This window comes from Pleuronectes platessa, chromosome 13, assembly GCF_947347685.1.
Source record: "Pleuronectes platessa chromosome 13, fPlePla1.1, whole genome shotgun sequence".
In the NCBI taxonomy this organism is placed as follows: Eukaryota; Metazoa; Chordata; class Actinopteri; order Pleuronectiformes; family Pleuronectidae; genus Pleuronectes; species Pleuronectes platessa.
The window spans coordinates 24,777,401-24,794,677 of NC_070638.1; positions in this window are offsets into that span (position 1 = coordinate 24,777,401).

The following is a 17,277-nucleotide window of genomic DNA, read 5'->3' on the forward strand; positions in this document are numbered from 1 at the left end:
AATCCTACCTCATCAATAAAGATGTACTGGTACATCACATGAGCTGTGTCATGTTCCTGGATCCGCTGACACAGACAGCATGAGAATGCAAGTTACAGTATGGACACAGAGAGGTCAACACAGTGGGCTACAGTGAGACACTGTAGAAAAGGTACAATACATGCATGTGTCAGTGCTGAATGTATGGTACTTACAAGCACAAACTCTCGCCGTAACTCCTTCATGCCTGTGTTTCGTTCAAATGGGACCCTGAACACTTGTTTCATCCACATGGCATTCCTATGAAGAATACGGTCCAATGTAGAGAGGCTGATGGTCTGGACGTTTCTAAATGTAGCATGGTCAGCCAGGATCCTAGTTTTTATTTGTCTGAGTGTGATAGCATTGATCTCACGAACCATATCTACATCTTCAGTCTCCTGTTCGGATGTGTAAATGCAGTGAAATTTCTCAACAGACCTGAATGTTTAGAGATTTGAGTATTTGTGTGTTGTAGGTTGATGCTTTGAGATTTTACTTGAGAATTGTGTGCAACAACTGAACATTGTGTGTAGTGTTTTGACAACAAGGTGATGTGTAATTGACATCAGAGTGTAAAGAATGAAAGTCAGAGTCTAATGCAGATAAGGGAGTGTGAAGTAGTGCCAAATTTGGTCGAGTGATTGGTACATGAAGTGAAGGTTGTGCAAATTGTGCCGGATTTTCGCTATTTGTGTGTTAACAACTGAGAAAAACTGTAATACTGTTCATATTCCATTTATATTTCCATTTATATTCCATGTATATTTCTAACTGTAGGGGAGAGCGGGGTAATGTGTGACATCGGGTAATGTGATATACCCCCTGTATCTAGGCAACAGAACACATTTGTGGTCATTTGACCATTATGTTTTCTAGCCCCTCCCATTCCCCCCTTGCAATGAGGGATAAGTTGGTGCAGGTGCTGTGGAAAGTATTAGTATTAGTAGTAGTAGTAGTTTTTTCACAAAAATGTGTTTTTTGCATGTAAAAGTAAATTTTCTTGCTTTGAACTTAATCAACTGTTTTGTCAAAACAAATTGAATCAGGTAAAAAACTTATATCATACATGTTGGTGAACTTCCAACATATAAAACCATGTGATTGATGCTAGCTGAAGATTAGCCTGAATTGCTAAGAGATGTTGTTTTTCTAAAATTGTGGCTTCGGGGTAAAGTGGGACAAATGCTGTGGGGTAAAATGGGACAGTGTCTCACTTTACCCTACCATGAAGCACAAGTTAAGTTTGGTCTTAAACATATTCTTGTGTTATATTACATTACATATGTTTTATTTTTAATGTCATAAACATTGTAGAAAAGCCATCATGCCAAGAAACTATACACCAGGAAGACAACCTGGGGCCAAACACCCCTCGCAGAGATGGAGAGTGCAGCCGCTGAGGTCATGCAAGTAAAGAAGTCCTAAAGAAAAGCTGGAAGGGATAGAAATATTGACAAGACTTGTAAGATTCATAAAGAAAAAAGAGAAAGGGAAAGTAAAATCAGTAGTCTGGGGTGCAGTAGCTGAGGCAAAGAGAATATTCACAGATGAGATGGAGGAGGAGCTTGCCAAACACTTGAAACAACTAGCTGACCAGTTCCATGGCCTTGCTCCAGTTATGTGCCGTGAACTGGCATTTGAATACGCAGAGAAAAACAATATCCTTGTCCCTGCCAATTGGACAGATAAACAATGTGCAGGTAAGCTAGGGTGTGCAAGAGATCACATGAATCATAATAATCATAAATGTGCTTAATTTACCAATCCCCATGATTCTGTTACTAGTCCGATATTAGAGGTTGTCAATCTAGCTGTCGGGATTTTAACTATTACAACATGTGTTGTTATGGTAGTTTTAAAGTGGAAAAGTAAGTGTCCCACTTTACCCCGTAGCTGGGGTAAAGTGGGACACAAGACCAATTTTTTTTAAAACAATCATATTTTCACTGCCCTTTGTCCTGAAGACATTCTGATCATTTCAATTTCTAGAAAACATCCTGAATTAATGGGAAATATGTCAATTTTACTGATATATCATTTTAGCTCACCTAGAGGGGAGCAAATGTAAAAAATGTCCCACATTACCACGCTCTCCCCTACTTCATTTTTATTTACATATTCCATCTCTGCACTTTAAACCTGCCATTTTTTGGCACTTCTGGTTAGATGCTAAACCGCATTTCGTTGTATATGTACCTGTACTGTGCAATGACAATAAAGTTGAATCTAATCTGAATCTAATCTAAAATTGGCTCTTTTTATAGTAAAGGTTGCCTACCCCTGGTCTAGATAAACTGAAAACTTTTTATTTTCCAAGATTTTTGGAGGAACACAATGTGCTTGAACGAGAAAAACAATTCTAAAAGTACTCAGACCAGAGTTTTTGCTGTTCTTTGCTTCTATTTACATTAAAACGACATGTCGGGCTGTTCCTGCTGCCCTCGTTCCTCTCGTCTCTTCACCACGAGTGCAATGCATGATGCTATATATTGTTTTGCTAGTGACCATTGGTTGTACAATACTTTTCATGATGAATTGTGGGAAACAATGAGTCAATTACATAGGGTATAGAAAAAATGTATAAACATTTGGACACCACTAAAAAATGGCAAACTTAGCATATAGTGCAGTGATTAGTTGTGAGGATTTGTGTAGTTGTTTGTTTGTTGTTTTCGTCTCTCCTCCTCCCCTTCTCTGTTTCCCTTGGCAGGTGCTGTGAGCGCTAGGGGCGTGGCTGGTTCCCTGCAGCGGACGAGGCGCACCTGCATTCAATCCCAATCATCCCCTCTATAAAGATCTGGTCCGCTCAACAGGCCGGCGCCAGATTATTCCTTAGATCTGGATAGTTGTCTTGCTGATGCTCTCAACCGTCACGTCTTGTGTTATATCGTGGACTAATTCCTTTCTCTTGCTTGCTCCATGCAGAACCTCCGTGTGCCTCGTCGCTCGGCTATCATCCTCGCCTCTCCGCTGATCCTCCAGCCAGCCTGCACCCTACCGCTCCAGCCTGTACCTGCCTACAGTCAAATAAACTGTTACCTTGTTTTTTCACTACCTGCTCCTCCGTGTCTGCTTTGGGGTCCGAACACCACCACAAACCCAAACAGAATAATCTGGCCAAGAAAATGGACCTCGCAGACGCGGAGAAGTTCCGACAAGCTCTCACGTCCCAAGGAACCCGTGTGGGAATACACGAGAAGGCTTTGCACGAGGTGATGGAAACTCTCCAAACCCTCACCTCCAACGTGGCGCAGATCGGGGGTCGCATGGAACAGCTGACTACTCACCTCACCACGCTGACGGTCCCAGCTCCCGCTCCTGCTCCAGCTCCGGATCCCGCTCCAACACCTCCACCTGCTGCGTCCGCGGGCGCTCTTTCCACACAGTCCCGGGAGCCATTCATCCCCACGCCCGCCAGGTTTTCGGGACAGTTAGGTTCTGGCAGGGAATTTATTTATCAGTGCAATCTTGTTTTTTGATCAACAGCCGTTCACCTACTCCACGGACAAGTCGCGGATTGCTTTTGTAATGAGTCTCCTGTCAGAGAAAGCCGCGGCTTGGGCCGTTGCCATCGCCCACAGTAATTCTCCAGCTTGTCTTTCTTTTTCCTCCTTCTCTGAGGAATTCCTTAAGATTTTTGACAACCCGCTGCGCAGCAGGGAGGCCAGTAGCCGGCTCCTGTCTCTTCGCCAGGGGAATAACTCCGTGGCGGCGCACTCAGTAGACTTCCGCATTCTCGCTATAGTGAGCGGGTGGGACGAGAAGGCACTGCAGGGGTTTTTTCTCAGGGGGCTCAGAGATGAAGTGAGGGATGAACTGGCCGCTCGTGATGAGACCACCTCGCTGGACGATCTTATTTCTTTATCTATAAGATTAGATAATCGTCTTCACGAGCGGCGCAGGGAGAGATCCGGGAGGGTTGGCCACGCCCCTCCCGTGACTCGGACAATGAACCCCCTTTATCGGGGGTTTGCGCCCTCTCCGCTGCCTCAGGCAGGCTCCAGCAGGATTCCCCCGCGGATCGATCTTCCCCCCCTAAGCACGGAGGAGCCCATGCAGCTGGGGAGGACAAGACTCACTCCGAGAGAACGTCAACGTCGTCGTCTCAGCGGACTCTGTGTCTACTGTAGGCAGGACGGACACCTGCTGGAACACTGCCCGTCCCTACCAAAAGGGGGGGCTCACCAACCACGGGAGGAGCATTGGTGAGCCATTCAGCTGTTGTTTCGTCTCCTCCCCGCCTTATCCTTAAAGGTAACATTTCATGGGCTCAGACCTCCCTGCCTATTTCTATTTTAGTTGACTCTGGGGCAGATGATAGTTTCATTGACTCTGATTTTGCTGCCCAGTCAGGAATCCCCTCTCAGCTCCTTCCTCACCCAAGGAAGGTGTTTGCACTGGATGGTAGGCTGCTTGCCCATGTCACTCATCACACTATTCCCGTTTCTTTGCAACTTTCCGGTAACCATCATGAGGCTATTTCTTTTTTTTTTATCCCTTCTCCAAGTTCCCCAGTTGTGTTGGGTCTCCCGTGGTTAAAACTGCATAATCCCCACATAGACTGGATTACCGTCTCTATTACGAATTGGAGTTTATTTTGTCATTCACACTGCTTACGTTCTGCCATTCCTTCCACATTAGCCACCACACCTTCCCCTCCTAAACCAGTTGATCTCAGTCTCGTTCCTTCTGTTTATCACCACCTCCGGGAAGTATTCTGTAAAGATCGAGCTCTGTCTCTTCCGCCCCACAGACCGTATGACTGCGGCATTGACTTGATCTCTGGCGCCCCCTACCCATCCAGTAAACTGTACAATTTGTCCAAACCGGAAAGAGATGCCATGGAAAAATATATTACGGATTCTTTGGCCACCGGACTCATTCGCCCCTCTTCTTCACCTTTAGGGGCAGGATTTTTTTTTGTTGAGAAGAAGGACAAGTCACTTCGCCCCTGCATCGATTTTAGGGGTCTTAATGACATCACTGTAAAGAACAAATACCCCCTTCCACTCATTGACTCTGCTTTGGTCCCCTTCACAAAGCAACTATCTTTACCAAATTGGACCTCCGCAACGCATATCATTTGGTGAGGATTAGGGAGGGGGACGAGTGGAAGACAGGGTTTAACACTCCCCTGGGTCACTTCAAATACATGGTCATGCCCTTTGGCCTCACAAATGCCCCAGCTGTGTTCCAAACACTTATAAATGATGTGTTAAGGGATATGTTAAATTGTTTTGTATTTGTTTATCTGGATGACATTTTGATTTTTTCCCCGTGACCTCCAGGAGCACGAACAACATGTAAATATTGTGTTAAAGAGGCTCCTGGAGAATAGACTCTATGTTAAGGCGGAAAAATGTGATTTTCATGTCTCCTCGGTTAGTTTTCTGGGGTTTATTGTGGAGAAGGGGCAGATCAAGGCCGACCCTGCCAAGGTTAAGGCAGTGGCCGAATGGCCCACTCCGACAACAAGAAAGCAACTTCAGCGATTTCTCGGGTTTGCCAATTTTTACCGCAGGTTTATCCGGGACTATAGCCGAGTTGCCACACCGCTTACCCAGCTGACTTCGGTTAAGATGCCGTTTATTTGGTCACCGGCTGCTGAGGGGGCTTTTGATCGTCTTAAATTATTATTTTCCTCTGCACCTGTGTTAATTCATCCTGACCCTAGTGTTTCGTTCGTGGTGGAGGTGGATGCCTCTGACTCCGGGGTGGGGGCTGTGCTCTCCCAACGCACCGTCTCTGACCAGAAGCAACACCCTTGTGCCTTCTTCTCCCGCCAACTCTCCCCTGCGGAGAAGAATTATGATGTGGGTAATCGGGAGCTGCTGGCGGTCGTGCTGGCGCTACAGGAATGGAGACACTGGCTTGAGGGTTCCACTCACCCATTCATAGTTTGGTCTGATCACAAAAATTTGTCTTACCTCCGTTCTGCCCGCAGGCTTAACTCGCGCCAGGCTCGATGGGCGTTGTTCCTGGGGCGATTCAACTTTACGCTCACTTACCGACCGGGGTCGAAAAACATTAAGCCGGATGCGCTGTCACGTCAGTTTGCATCTCCTGTGGAGGACACATCCGGGAGCACCATTTTGCCATCCGCCTGTGTGGTGGGAGCAGCAGGATGGGAGATCGAAGGTGTGGTCCAGGGGGCCCTGAGGGATCAGCCAGCTCCACCAGGAGTTCCACCAAACCGGCTGTTTGTTCCCCAGGCGGTCAGGTCCCCAGTCCTTCAGTGGGGACACTCTTCCCGGATCGCCTGCCATCCTGGTTGTCGTCGGACCTTGGGCCTCCTCCAACAGCGTTTTTGGTGGCCCTCCATGGCTGCTGATACTAGGGATTTCGTCGCAGCCTGTTCTGTCTGCGCCAGAAGCAAGGCTTCGCACCAGGCTCCTGCAGGGTTGCTGCGCCCCCTACCCATCCCGCACCGACCGTGGTCACACATTGCTGTGGACTTCATCACGGGCCTTCCTCCCTCCGAAGGAAAGACAGTGGTGCTTACCATCGTAGACCGGTTCTCGAAGGCGGCTCATTTCATTCCCCTTGTGAAGTTGCCGTCCGCCCTCGAGACCGCCAACCTTCTTGTTGTTCACGTTTTTCGCCTTCATGGAATCCCAGTTGACATTGTCTCTGACAGGGGTCCGCAGTTCGCCGCCAGGACTTGGAAGGCGTTCTGCCAGGCTTTGGGGGCGTCGGCCAGCCTTTCCTCTGGGTACCACCCTCAGACTAATGGCCAGACAGAACGGGCTAACCAGGATCTGGGGGCAGCCCTACGCTGTGTGACAGCGAAACACCCGGCTTCGTGGTCCACACACCTTCCCTGGATCGAATATGCACACAACTCCCTGATCTGCTCCGCCACAGGTATGTCCCCGTTTATGGCTATTAATGGGTATCAGCCTCCGCTCTTTCCCTCCCAGGAGACTGACGTGGCAGTGCCTTCCGTCAAGGAACATCTTCGACGCGCTCGTCGGGTTTGGCGCGAAGCCCGGGCAGCCCTCATCCGGACCTCTGCCCGCAATCAACGTATCGCCGACCGCCATCGCACACCTGCTCCGGATTACCGGCCAGGGCAGAAGGTTTGGTTGTCCTCTCGTGATCTGCCTCTACAGACAGAGTCCCGTAAATTGACCCCAGATTCATTGGACCGTTTGTTAAAGATCAGATCATTAATCCTTGTGCAGTTAAACTTAAGCTTCCCCCTTCTCTAAAAATTCACCCTACATTTCACGTTTCCCTCCTCAAGCCAGTGTCCTCAAGTCCTCTGTGCCCTCCAGCCGAGCCTCCTCCTCCCACCCTGAACATTGACGACCACCCGGCTTACACGGTTAATAAGATTTTGGATGTACGTCGGCGAGGCCGAGGATTCCAATATCTGGTGGATTGGGAGGGGTATGGGCCGGAGGAGAGACAGTGGATTTCCCGGTCATTGATCCTTGATCCCTCCATCCTCCGAGACTTTTACGCCCAGTTCCCGGATAGACCGGGTAGGCCGCCAGGAGGCGTTCCTTGAGGGGGGGGGGGTACTATGAGGATTTGTGTAGTTGTTTGTTTGTTGTTTTCGTCTCTCCTCCTCCCCTTCTCTGTTTCCCTTGGCAGGTGCTGTGAGCGCTAGGGGCGTGGCTGGTTCCCTGCAGCGGACGAGGCGCACCTGCATTCAATCCCAATCATCCCCTCTATAAAGATCTGGTCCGCTCAACAGGCCGGCGCCAGATTATTCCTTAGATCTGGGTAGTTGTCTTGCTGATGCTCTCAACCGTCACGTCTTGTGTTATATCGTGGACTAATTCCTTTCTCTTGCTTGCTCCATGCAGAACCTCCGTGTGCCTCGTCGCTCGGCTATCATCCTCGCCTCTCCGCTGATCCTCCAGCCAGCCTGCACCCTACTGCTCCAGCCTGTACCTGCCTACAGTCAAATAAACTGTTACCTTGTTTTTTCCCTACCTGCTCCTCCGTGTCTGCTTTGGGGTCCGAACACCACCACAAACCCTAACATTATTGAGGGATTTGGAACACAGCCATAGACTAACATATTCAATTTCAGTTGGTGGTCGTTAACTTATAAAACATGTTTGGCCTCTTGAACAGGATATTTCAAGTCTGTGGTTCGATCATTTCCTCACATTTTGAACAGATTCGATTTCAGTGGTCAAAGGTCAGGGTTGAAGATTGCAAACAACCATAGTGCGAAAGTTTATTTCTGTGCTTCTGTTTTTGTAAATTGTCAGACAGACCTGATCAACTGTCTTGTGGGCGACAGGCAGCCTGGAGACCAGAGGTTCTTCACTGTGTTAAAAGATCCAAGTACTTCTTCACAAAGTTAGTACCACTAACTTTGTTTTCTTTCTGTCCTTGGTCTTGAAGTGAAGCTGCAGTACTCCTCTGGACCTGAATGACCCTGCTGTGAAAGCAGAGGTTCTGAAATCAGCAAGTTTCCAAAATTCACCCTGAAAAACACATTCATAGACCCAGGACAGATATAATACAGAGTTTTGTGATGGAAATTCATCTTGAGATTTGAAATAATGAAATTCTCAGACTGGAGTTGCCTTTAAGACTTTATAATAGTAAGTTCTGCAGAGGTTACAAAACAAGCACAAGTGCTCAAAGTGGAGGTGGCCGCAAGTTCAGAAAAGCCATAACTTATACAAAGAGGCATTATATAAGGCATAATATGAAAAAAATAAGACATCAGATCATCATCTGTGTCTTATCTGCTCTGTCCGTCCACGGTAGCAGTTGTTAGAAAAACATTACCAAATAAGGGTTCCATCCTGTCAGGTAGACAGTCACAGCAGTGAGACACCTAGTCAGTGGAATTCAACTACCTTAGACACTGGTCAGTGGAATTTTCCAATCACAGTTTGATGACATCAAATAACCCCAAGGCAGATGAGTGAATACAAAGTATTCCTGCCGGAGTGGAATTACAATGCAAAGCAGCCTGAACAATGGAAAGAAGAGTTATCATGTTGACTCCTTTGAATTATTTTAGGATGTTGAATAATTCTTCCAGGCATTGCTGCTGTAGAGCTGCTGTTTTTGGTTGAGATTAGGAAACACACAACATGCTGGGGATGAGTTGGTGCCTGGACCTAGAAGGACTGAATCTGAGACATGTGGTGCAAATTGTGTCTCCATGAACACGTCCAGGTTGTCGGAGTCCCTTTCGCTTATCGTCCGCAGATCCAGGGCCGCGGCTGCGTCCACAAAGTGGATACTCTACAGCTAGTTATCTCCTCCCCAACTTCGGAAGAAAAGGGGGGGGGCTGCTATCTTTAGGAGTCAGCGACCATCTTAGAGGGCCACAGGAAGGTGTAACTCTTTTGGCAAGCACCCTGATTTACATAGTCACACACACACACTCACACCTTTGTTTAGTTATTACGTTTGTTAGTAATTTGTGTTTTTATACTTAACATTAGAGGATTCTGAGGCTCAGAGGCACTGCAGAGAACACTACACAGATCTGGCCACTGTGAGGAACAACACTGAGCACCTCAAGATACAGAAATTGCTGCTAGGTGTCCCATTGGTATGGTTCGGCTTGTACAGAGATCCTCAGATCAACTGGTCCGACGGGAATGGCTCTTCATTCAGCTGCTGGATCGAGGAAAGTCGCATGTGGTGTTGCAGATAAGAAAATGGAGGTTATGGTCCTGTGAAGAAAGAAAACCATTTGTCTGCTACAGCATCCCAAGTGAGTGCCTGACATTAGTAAAACAGTTATTGTGGGAACTGGATTTTTGACATTATTTCTGCTCCTAGTGATTCTTAAAAAATTGATGCATAAATGTATAATTGTATAATATTGTCTCTGTCAGAATGTGGTTGAGTGAAAGTTTCATATTTGGTGCTTAAACTCACACAGAAGGGATTTATTTCCATTTAAGAGTATTTGTGTTTACAACTCATCTAGTTCAGCTGCAGGTTTTTTACATTACATTACATAAGCAACTTAAAATTAGTACACTCAACATTTATGAGGGGCCATTCAGGGGTTCAGTATCTTGCCAAGGACGCTTCGGCATGCAGATGGGGAAGAGTGGGGATTGAACCTGCAACCTTCTAGTTGGAGAACGACCACTATACCCCCTAGGCCACACTGTCCCGCAGGTTTGCTGCTGTAATGATGCTGAGATTGATCTTTTTCATCGCTGTGTATACAAACTTAGTCCTTAATGATTCAGTGTGTAGAATATAGTGAAATATAGTGGTGAGGTTGCATGTTGCAGCGGTTAACCCCTGTGTGTACCCCATGTGCGTACCCACCAAAACGTACTGCATCTTTAATAACAATAAACCGTGGTTCTCAGCAAAGCTCAAGCGGCTTCGTCGAGCCAAAGAGGAGGCCTTCAGGAGTGGGGACCGGATCCTGTTCAATCAGACCAGAAACACACTGACTAAGGAGATCAGAGTGGCAAAGACGAACTACTCTGAAAGGCTGAAAAACAGGTTTTCAGCTAACGACCCTGCATCAGTGTGGAGAGGCCTGCAGGACATCACTGACTACAAGAAAACCTCCCCCCGCCCCATGGAGAACCCTAAACTGGCTGAGGATCTGAATGTGTTCTACTGCAGGTTTGATCACCCCACATTAACACCTCTCAACCGCTCCATCCCAGACTTCACACAACCATCTGCACCCCCTGTTACCATCTCCCCCCTGCCCCCTGACTCCCCACCAGCACTGACGGTCCTTGAAGAGGATGTGTGCCAGCTCTTTCAGAGACAAAATACAAGGAAGGCATCAGGCCCAGACGGTATATCACCCTCCTGTCTGAAAGCCTGCGCAGATCAGCTGGCCCCCATCTTCACACGGATCTTCAACAGATCTCTGGAGCTGTGTAAAGTCCCCTCCTGCTTAAAATTGTCTAAACATGGCTGTGATTAAAGGAGTCACAGCAATCAAAAACTCAAAACTGACACCAAACACCCAACCTACATCACAGCTGGTGCTTCTTTTTTTTTTTTTTTTTTTAAGTTGCAATGGCAGATAACTTGATTAAGAGTTCATTCTTTATTTTAATTTAATTTAATTTTTTTTTTTTTTTTGGGGGGAATGGCACTACAGACCAATTGTGGTGGAGGCAGCAGGGGCAGAGTCTAGCAAGGGACACACCTCCGCGTCATCATCTTGGTCAATGGTAAAGGGGAATGTGGGGAACTGAGCATATGGGGTAGGGCGAATCTCTTTGGTTAAGGCAGTGGTGATGAGACGATTCACTAGGGTGCGCATGCAGGGAATACAGCAACAGCCACAAGTGACGAGTATGCCGATAAAAACAGCCAAAGACACTGCCCCTGACATAATAAGCGTTTTCCATTTGCCAAAGACGTTGTCCATCCAATCATTTAAGGAGCGATCTACACCAGAGGCCTCCTTCATTTCGACCGAAAGGGCACGGAGGCTGGCAAGGGCACGAGAAACGGAGCCGTCAGGAGCAGTGTTGTTGGGGATGACAGTGCAACACATGTCACCGAACATGGAGCATACACCTCCTCGTTCTGCTAGCAGGAAATCAACAGCCAGTCTGTTCTGTACGGACATAAGGGAGGTGGGGGCTAGTTGCTGTGAGACACCTTCTACGGCATCGCGGGTGAGATTAGCAAGCCTCTGTATATTGTAGTGGATGTAATTGATGCGGTCCACGTTCTTAGAAGGGGTTATTGGAAATAGGGCAGAGATTATGGGAAGGTTTTCGAAACCAGCAGCAATTTGATTGGCTAGTTTGTATTCGTCAGGGACTCCCCTGGGGATCCCAATCGCGTCCATATACGTGGGACCTGAAAGTAAATCAAATGGGGAAGCTGGTGATTGTTTGGCAAGCATGTGTCTGCGGCGGCGGCGGGTGGTGAGTGTATGGGGAAGTTCAGCGCGGTTGAGCCTGTTGCCAATGAGCGTGAGAGGGGCTGTGAGTCTAACTAAAGCACACACACCTATTGTGGTTTTGGGGACGATCCTGGCTAAAAGTCGGTCTCCGCAATACCAGAAAAGACCAGAACGAGCCCAAGGACCCACGTAGGCGGCGCCGACTGTGGTGTTACACCAGTCAGAGGGAAGAATGCCAACGTTGACAGTAGGGGAGGGGGCAGTGAATTTAAAACAAGAATATCTACGAGGAGCACCTTTGTAGGGGGAGAAGGTACCTGCACCGGTATCATTCGAGCTAGGGGGAAACACTGACGCCAGATCGGTGCAATTTGGAGGAGTGGCCTCAGTGGTAAGAGCTAGCATACAGGCATAGCCTCTGGGATCAGATACAGGATACAAAGGGGCAGGGTCGGTGACAAGGTGGGGGCGGGCTCCAGCGCAAGCAATACAGGAGGACATATTTTGGTCACAGGCTGTGGCAGCCATCCATTTCAACCACATATTGTCAGTTCCATAGCCTGTGGAGAGTCTTATTACATCTAGTGGGGACAGTTGGGAGAAGTCCTGTGTAATAACAGGGAGAGGGGGAGGGACAGGTGGTGCGGTATAATTAGGGGCAGGTGGGTCAAAGAAGTTGACCTGAATGACCTGATGTCTGTCCGTACCTATGATGTCAATACCTACGACTACGATGAGGCGATCGCGGGTGAGATTAAGACGGTCTAAGGAGAGGGTAATGGGATTTTGGGAAGGGCTAAAATCACGTTGGAAAGATATTCTGTCCCAAAAGGGAGCGCCCCACGGCTCCCCGTCGGGATTGGAGAGGCCTGTGACTATATTGCCATAGGGCCTCCATGTGCCAGTGTATTTAACTACATCAGACCAGCGTGGGCACTGACTACCCTCGGGAGTATTTTTATGACCAGTAGAAGCACAGGATTCCATGTCAGTCCAGGAGTAACACAAGTACAAGTTATTCTCTCTCCATGAGGAGTTCTGGTTGTTAAGATTAAAAATGGCGGCCAAATCAAAAGTGAAAGAGGTGGTTGACCCACGGGTGTAATTGAGGATTAGAGGGGCGTTGCAAGCTCTGCTGTGTATAGGGGAATGCAGAGGACTGCTTCTTTTGGCCCTAGCTTTTCCTACTGTGGTATTGAGATAGGTGTTGGTTAGGTTGCAGGATTCTGCATGTGGGATGGCCGTTAAGATTTTGAAAGGGGAACAACCGTGGTCAAGTGGCGGGGACTGCGCATGCTTCTCCTTTTCTCTCCTGTTATGCTGTTGTATCGCTTCTAAACCCCAAACTAGCAGGCCCCCTGTTAGAACGAGTGCTATGGTAATGAACACTAGTCGCTTGTTAGTGACCCCCACCCGCTCCCATAAGAATGGAACAGGTTGGCGGCCATTCGGTAGGCGATCAGGATCGCCAAGGCATCTACGCAGGCATCTCCGTATCTCCCGCTCCATCTTTCAAATGAGTTCTTATGTCAGCCAATGGGCGTGAAGGTGAAGGTGCTGGGGTACAATGTGTCAGGTGGTGCCAAGGAGCGCCTGATTTACCTTTGACCTGGGCCGAGTGTGAAGTAATTTCCTTCACCTCGTACGGTCCAGTCCACCTGGGTTCTGGCCACTTTCTTTTGTGAACCTTAACTCTTACCCAGTCACCAACTTTTACCTTTGGTCCTGCAGCTTCCTCCGGATCAGTCGCCAGGGCCCTGGAGACCTGATTGGAGAGAGCTACAGTGAGAGCAGTTAGTGCCTTCATATAACTCGACATTTCAATTTCATGTACATCCAGGGGTGGCACGTGACCTCCATCCCTGGGTGGACCAGGCATAACTCTGCCTGTCAACAGTTCATGTGGCGACAGGTGTGTCTTACCGCCTGGGGACGACCTCATTGTCATCAACACCAATGGCAGGGCTTCAACCCATGTCATTTTAGTGTCTGCACAAACCTTCGCAATTTTGGCTTTCAACGTTTGATTGGCTCTTTCTACAAGGCCTTGTGACTGTGGATGATACACTGAGCCAAACTTGTGTTGAATGCCCAAGGCAGCCTCTACCTCTCTTAGGTGTGTGTTGTTAAAGTGTGTACCATTGTCTGAGCGGATGAACCGTGGAACCCTATAACGGGGATCAAGTCCTTCTGCAGCCACTTGACCACTGACTTTGCATCCTCCCTTCTGGTGGGGATGGCTTCAATCCATCTAGAAAACCTACATACCATTACCAACATGTATCTCATTCCCTGCACTCTCATGTCTGCACCCATATCTGTATAATCTATACTGATGTCTTGGAAACAGGCTGCAGGAACGGGATATGAACCCATGGGTGTTTGGAAAGGTTTTCTAGGATTGTGGTTCCCACAAATGGAACATTCGTCACAGAATAGATTGGAGATGCTCTCGAGATGTGGATGCCACCATAGGGCTGAAATTCTCTGGAAGGTTCTGAGTTTTCCTTCATGGGTAAGGCCATGTGCTTCTTTGAGCAACATGGCACAAAGTTCTGCCGAGGCAACGATGCGTCCATCATGGGACCTCCAGAGGCCTTCTTTAGACTTCAAGGCCCCCTTTTGTCTCCATGTGGACCATTCATACGGTCCAGCTTTTTCCTGAATTTGGATGAGCGTGTCTTCAGTGAGTTCCGTGAACTGAGCTGGGCTGGGGGATGCCATGACCATCTGAGGCGGCGTGTAACCTCCTGCCTCCTTGGCAGCTTGGTCCGCTGCATTATTTCCAGCACTGATTCTGGTTTGGTTGGTGTCGTGTCCTTTGCACTTCATGACAGCCAGGCGTCTGGGCAACAGAACTGCATTCAGGAGGCGTCTCATTGGAACTTGATGTCTGATCGGTTGATCACCGGTAGTCAGGAAGCCTCGTCTCATCCAGGACGGGCCATCAAGCTGAACGGCACCATGTGCGTATGCAGAGTCAGTGTAGACATTTACAATTTGCCCTTGCCCCAACTCTAGGGCTCTTGTGAGGGCTGTGACTTCAGCTAACTGAGCTGAAGCTGGCTGGGGAATGATTCCAGCTTCCAAGGTGGTGTGACTTCCATCTGGGTGTTGCTGCACTACAGCATAGGCAGCCACATTGCCGTCTTCTCCTTTGTAGCAGCAACCGTCCGTGTACAGCCAGGCATCAGCATTCAGAATGGGATCTGCACTCAGGTCTGGTCTGAGCTTGTTTTCCTTGATCGCAAGTTCTCCACACACATGGGGTGTCCCACTGGCAATGTTGGAGGCCATGTTGTTGATGCTTGGAACAAAGGTTATGTGTGACTGAGTGCACTGGACCTGAAGTTTAGTCTTCCGGGCTGCACTGAAGGTGAACTCTTTGCTCTGGAGGAAAGCTGCAACTCCATGCGGGGTGTGAATCTGAGTTGGATGTCCCATGACGACATGGCTGGTTTTGTCAATGGCTTTCGCTACAGCTGCAACGTATCGGGCACACGAACTTTGTCCTGTCTCGACCGTGTCGAGTTTGGAGGAATGGTAAATGAGGACACATCGGTCTGTTGAACGCCTTTGGAATAATACTGCATTCACAACACCACCCATCTCTGAAACATCAAGATGAAATGGCTTGGTGTAGTCTGGTGTGGCCAGAGCAGCAGCCTGGGCCATGGCCTGTTTGAGGTTTGAGAATGCTGTGTCTGCCTCTATGTTCCATACTAGTGGGGCTGTGAGGTTTCTGTTTCCTGCTTCCCTCAGCAAATCCCTGAGAGGGGCAGTGAGTCCCGTGTAGTCTGGTATGTGAGTCCTGCTGTATCCTGTGAGTCCAAGGAAGGACAACATTTGAGAAACAATCATTGGCTTAGGATGGTGCAGTATAGTCTGTCTGTGGGCAGTGGACACTCCAAGTCCTTCTTTTGAGATCTGTCTTCCCAGAAACGTCACTTCTCGTCTTGTGCACTGCACTTTCTCCTTCTTTACCTTGTAGCCTTTCTCGGCCAGCAGGGTGAGAAGAGCATGGGTGGCATCTAGACAGATTGTGGCCGATGTGGCGGCCAACAGCAAGTCATCTACATACTGGATCAGCACTACTCCTTCTGGGAGCTCAAGCTGTTGCAGGTGATTTTTCAGCGCCTTGTTGAAAAGGCCAGGGGAACATCTGTAGCCTTGTGGCAGGCAGCTGTAAGTGTACTGTTGGTTGTTGTACGTGAATGCGAAGAACTGTTGGCAGGTCGGGTGTACTGGAATGCTGAAGAAGGCATTTGCCAGATCTATTACTGTGAAGTAGTTGAGACTTGGGTCCAGGTTGTTGAGCGAGACATGTGGGTCGGGAACTGGGTGCACATCTGATATCGTTATCTGATTGATTGGTCTGAAGTCTTGCACCATCCTCCAGCCTTTCCCTCCAGCTTTAGGTACTGGCAAGATGGGGGTGTTGTAGGGAGAAGAGGTGGGGTAGATCACTCCAGTTTCCAGGAGCCCTTGGATTGTGGAGGCGATTCCTTCCAATTGGTCAGGTTTGAGTCTGTATTGGGGTCTGTACAGCGGTGGGTCATGGGGGTTACAGAGTCTGACCATGATGGGCTCGGTGTGGAGTCTTCCCACATCATAAGCAGAAGTGGTCCAAATCCTGGTGGGGACAGCGCTGAGCATCCGAGTTGTGTCTGGGTGATCGGTGCAGGACAAACCGTGATGTCTTGGTATGGGCAGGTGTTCTGGGAGTGTGGTTTCCATGGTGGCAGGGATGTTGAACTTCCACATGTCTTCAGTGGCGGCCTTGAGAACTTCTGGGTCTGTAGTGGCAATCCAGGTCAAACCTTGTGCTCTCTTCATCATGGGGCCTAGACTGCGAGCTTCATAGCCAAATCCCACAGTTAGTGTTACATGTGGAGCAGATTCTGTGAGCTGGTACCATTCTTCAGCAAAGTCATCCAGTTTAACCTCTGCAGCGACTCCTTCCTTGCCACACACTATACTTGAACATGTGATCTTGGGTTGTAGATGAGCCATGTTTTCGTCCCAGTCTTCCTCATATTGTTCATCAGGGTTCGAGGTGACATTAAGAGTGCAGTGTATGTGTGAGAGGGGAGTTTTGTATGGGTGTAAGGCATAGATTTTAGGTTTGTATGTATTGAACAGGAACTGGATGCGTGGTGTTGAGGGGCCAGTGGGCATCAATCTGAGCCAAAACACTTCTTGATCCTGCGGTTGGGGTGTTTCTCCAGTGAATAGGATACGAATTGGATGCTGTCTTGTGGTTTCTGGGACTTCAGAGGAGATTTGGACCCCCTTTTCATCGAGATAAATCTTCAACTTGAGTTTGCACATCAAGTCACGTCCTAATAAGTTGGCTGGGCATGTTGGGGCAGAGAGGAATGCATGAGAAACTGTGTGGCTTCCCAGCGTCACACGGAGGGGTT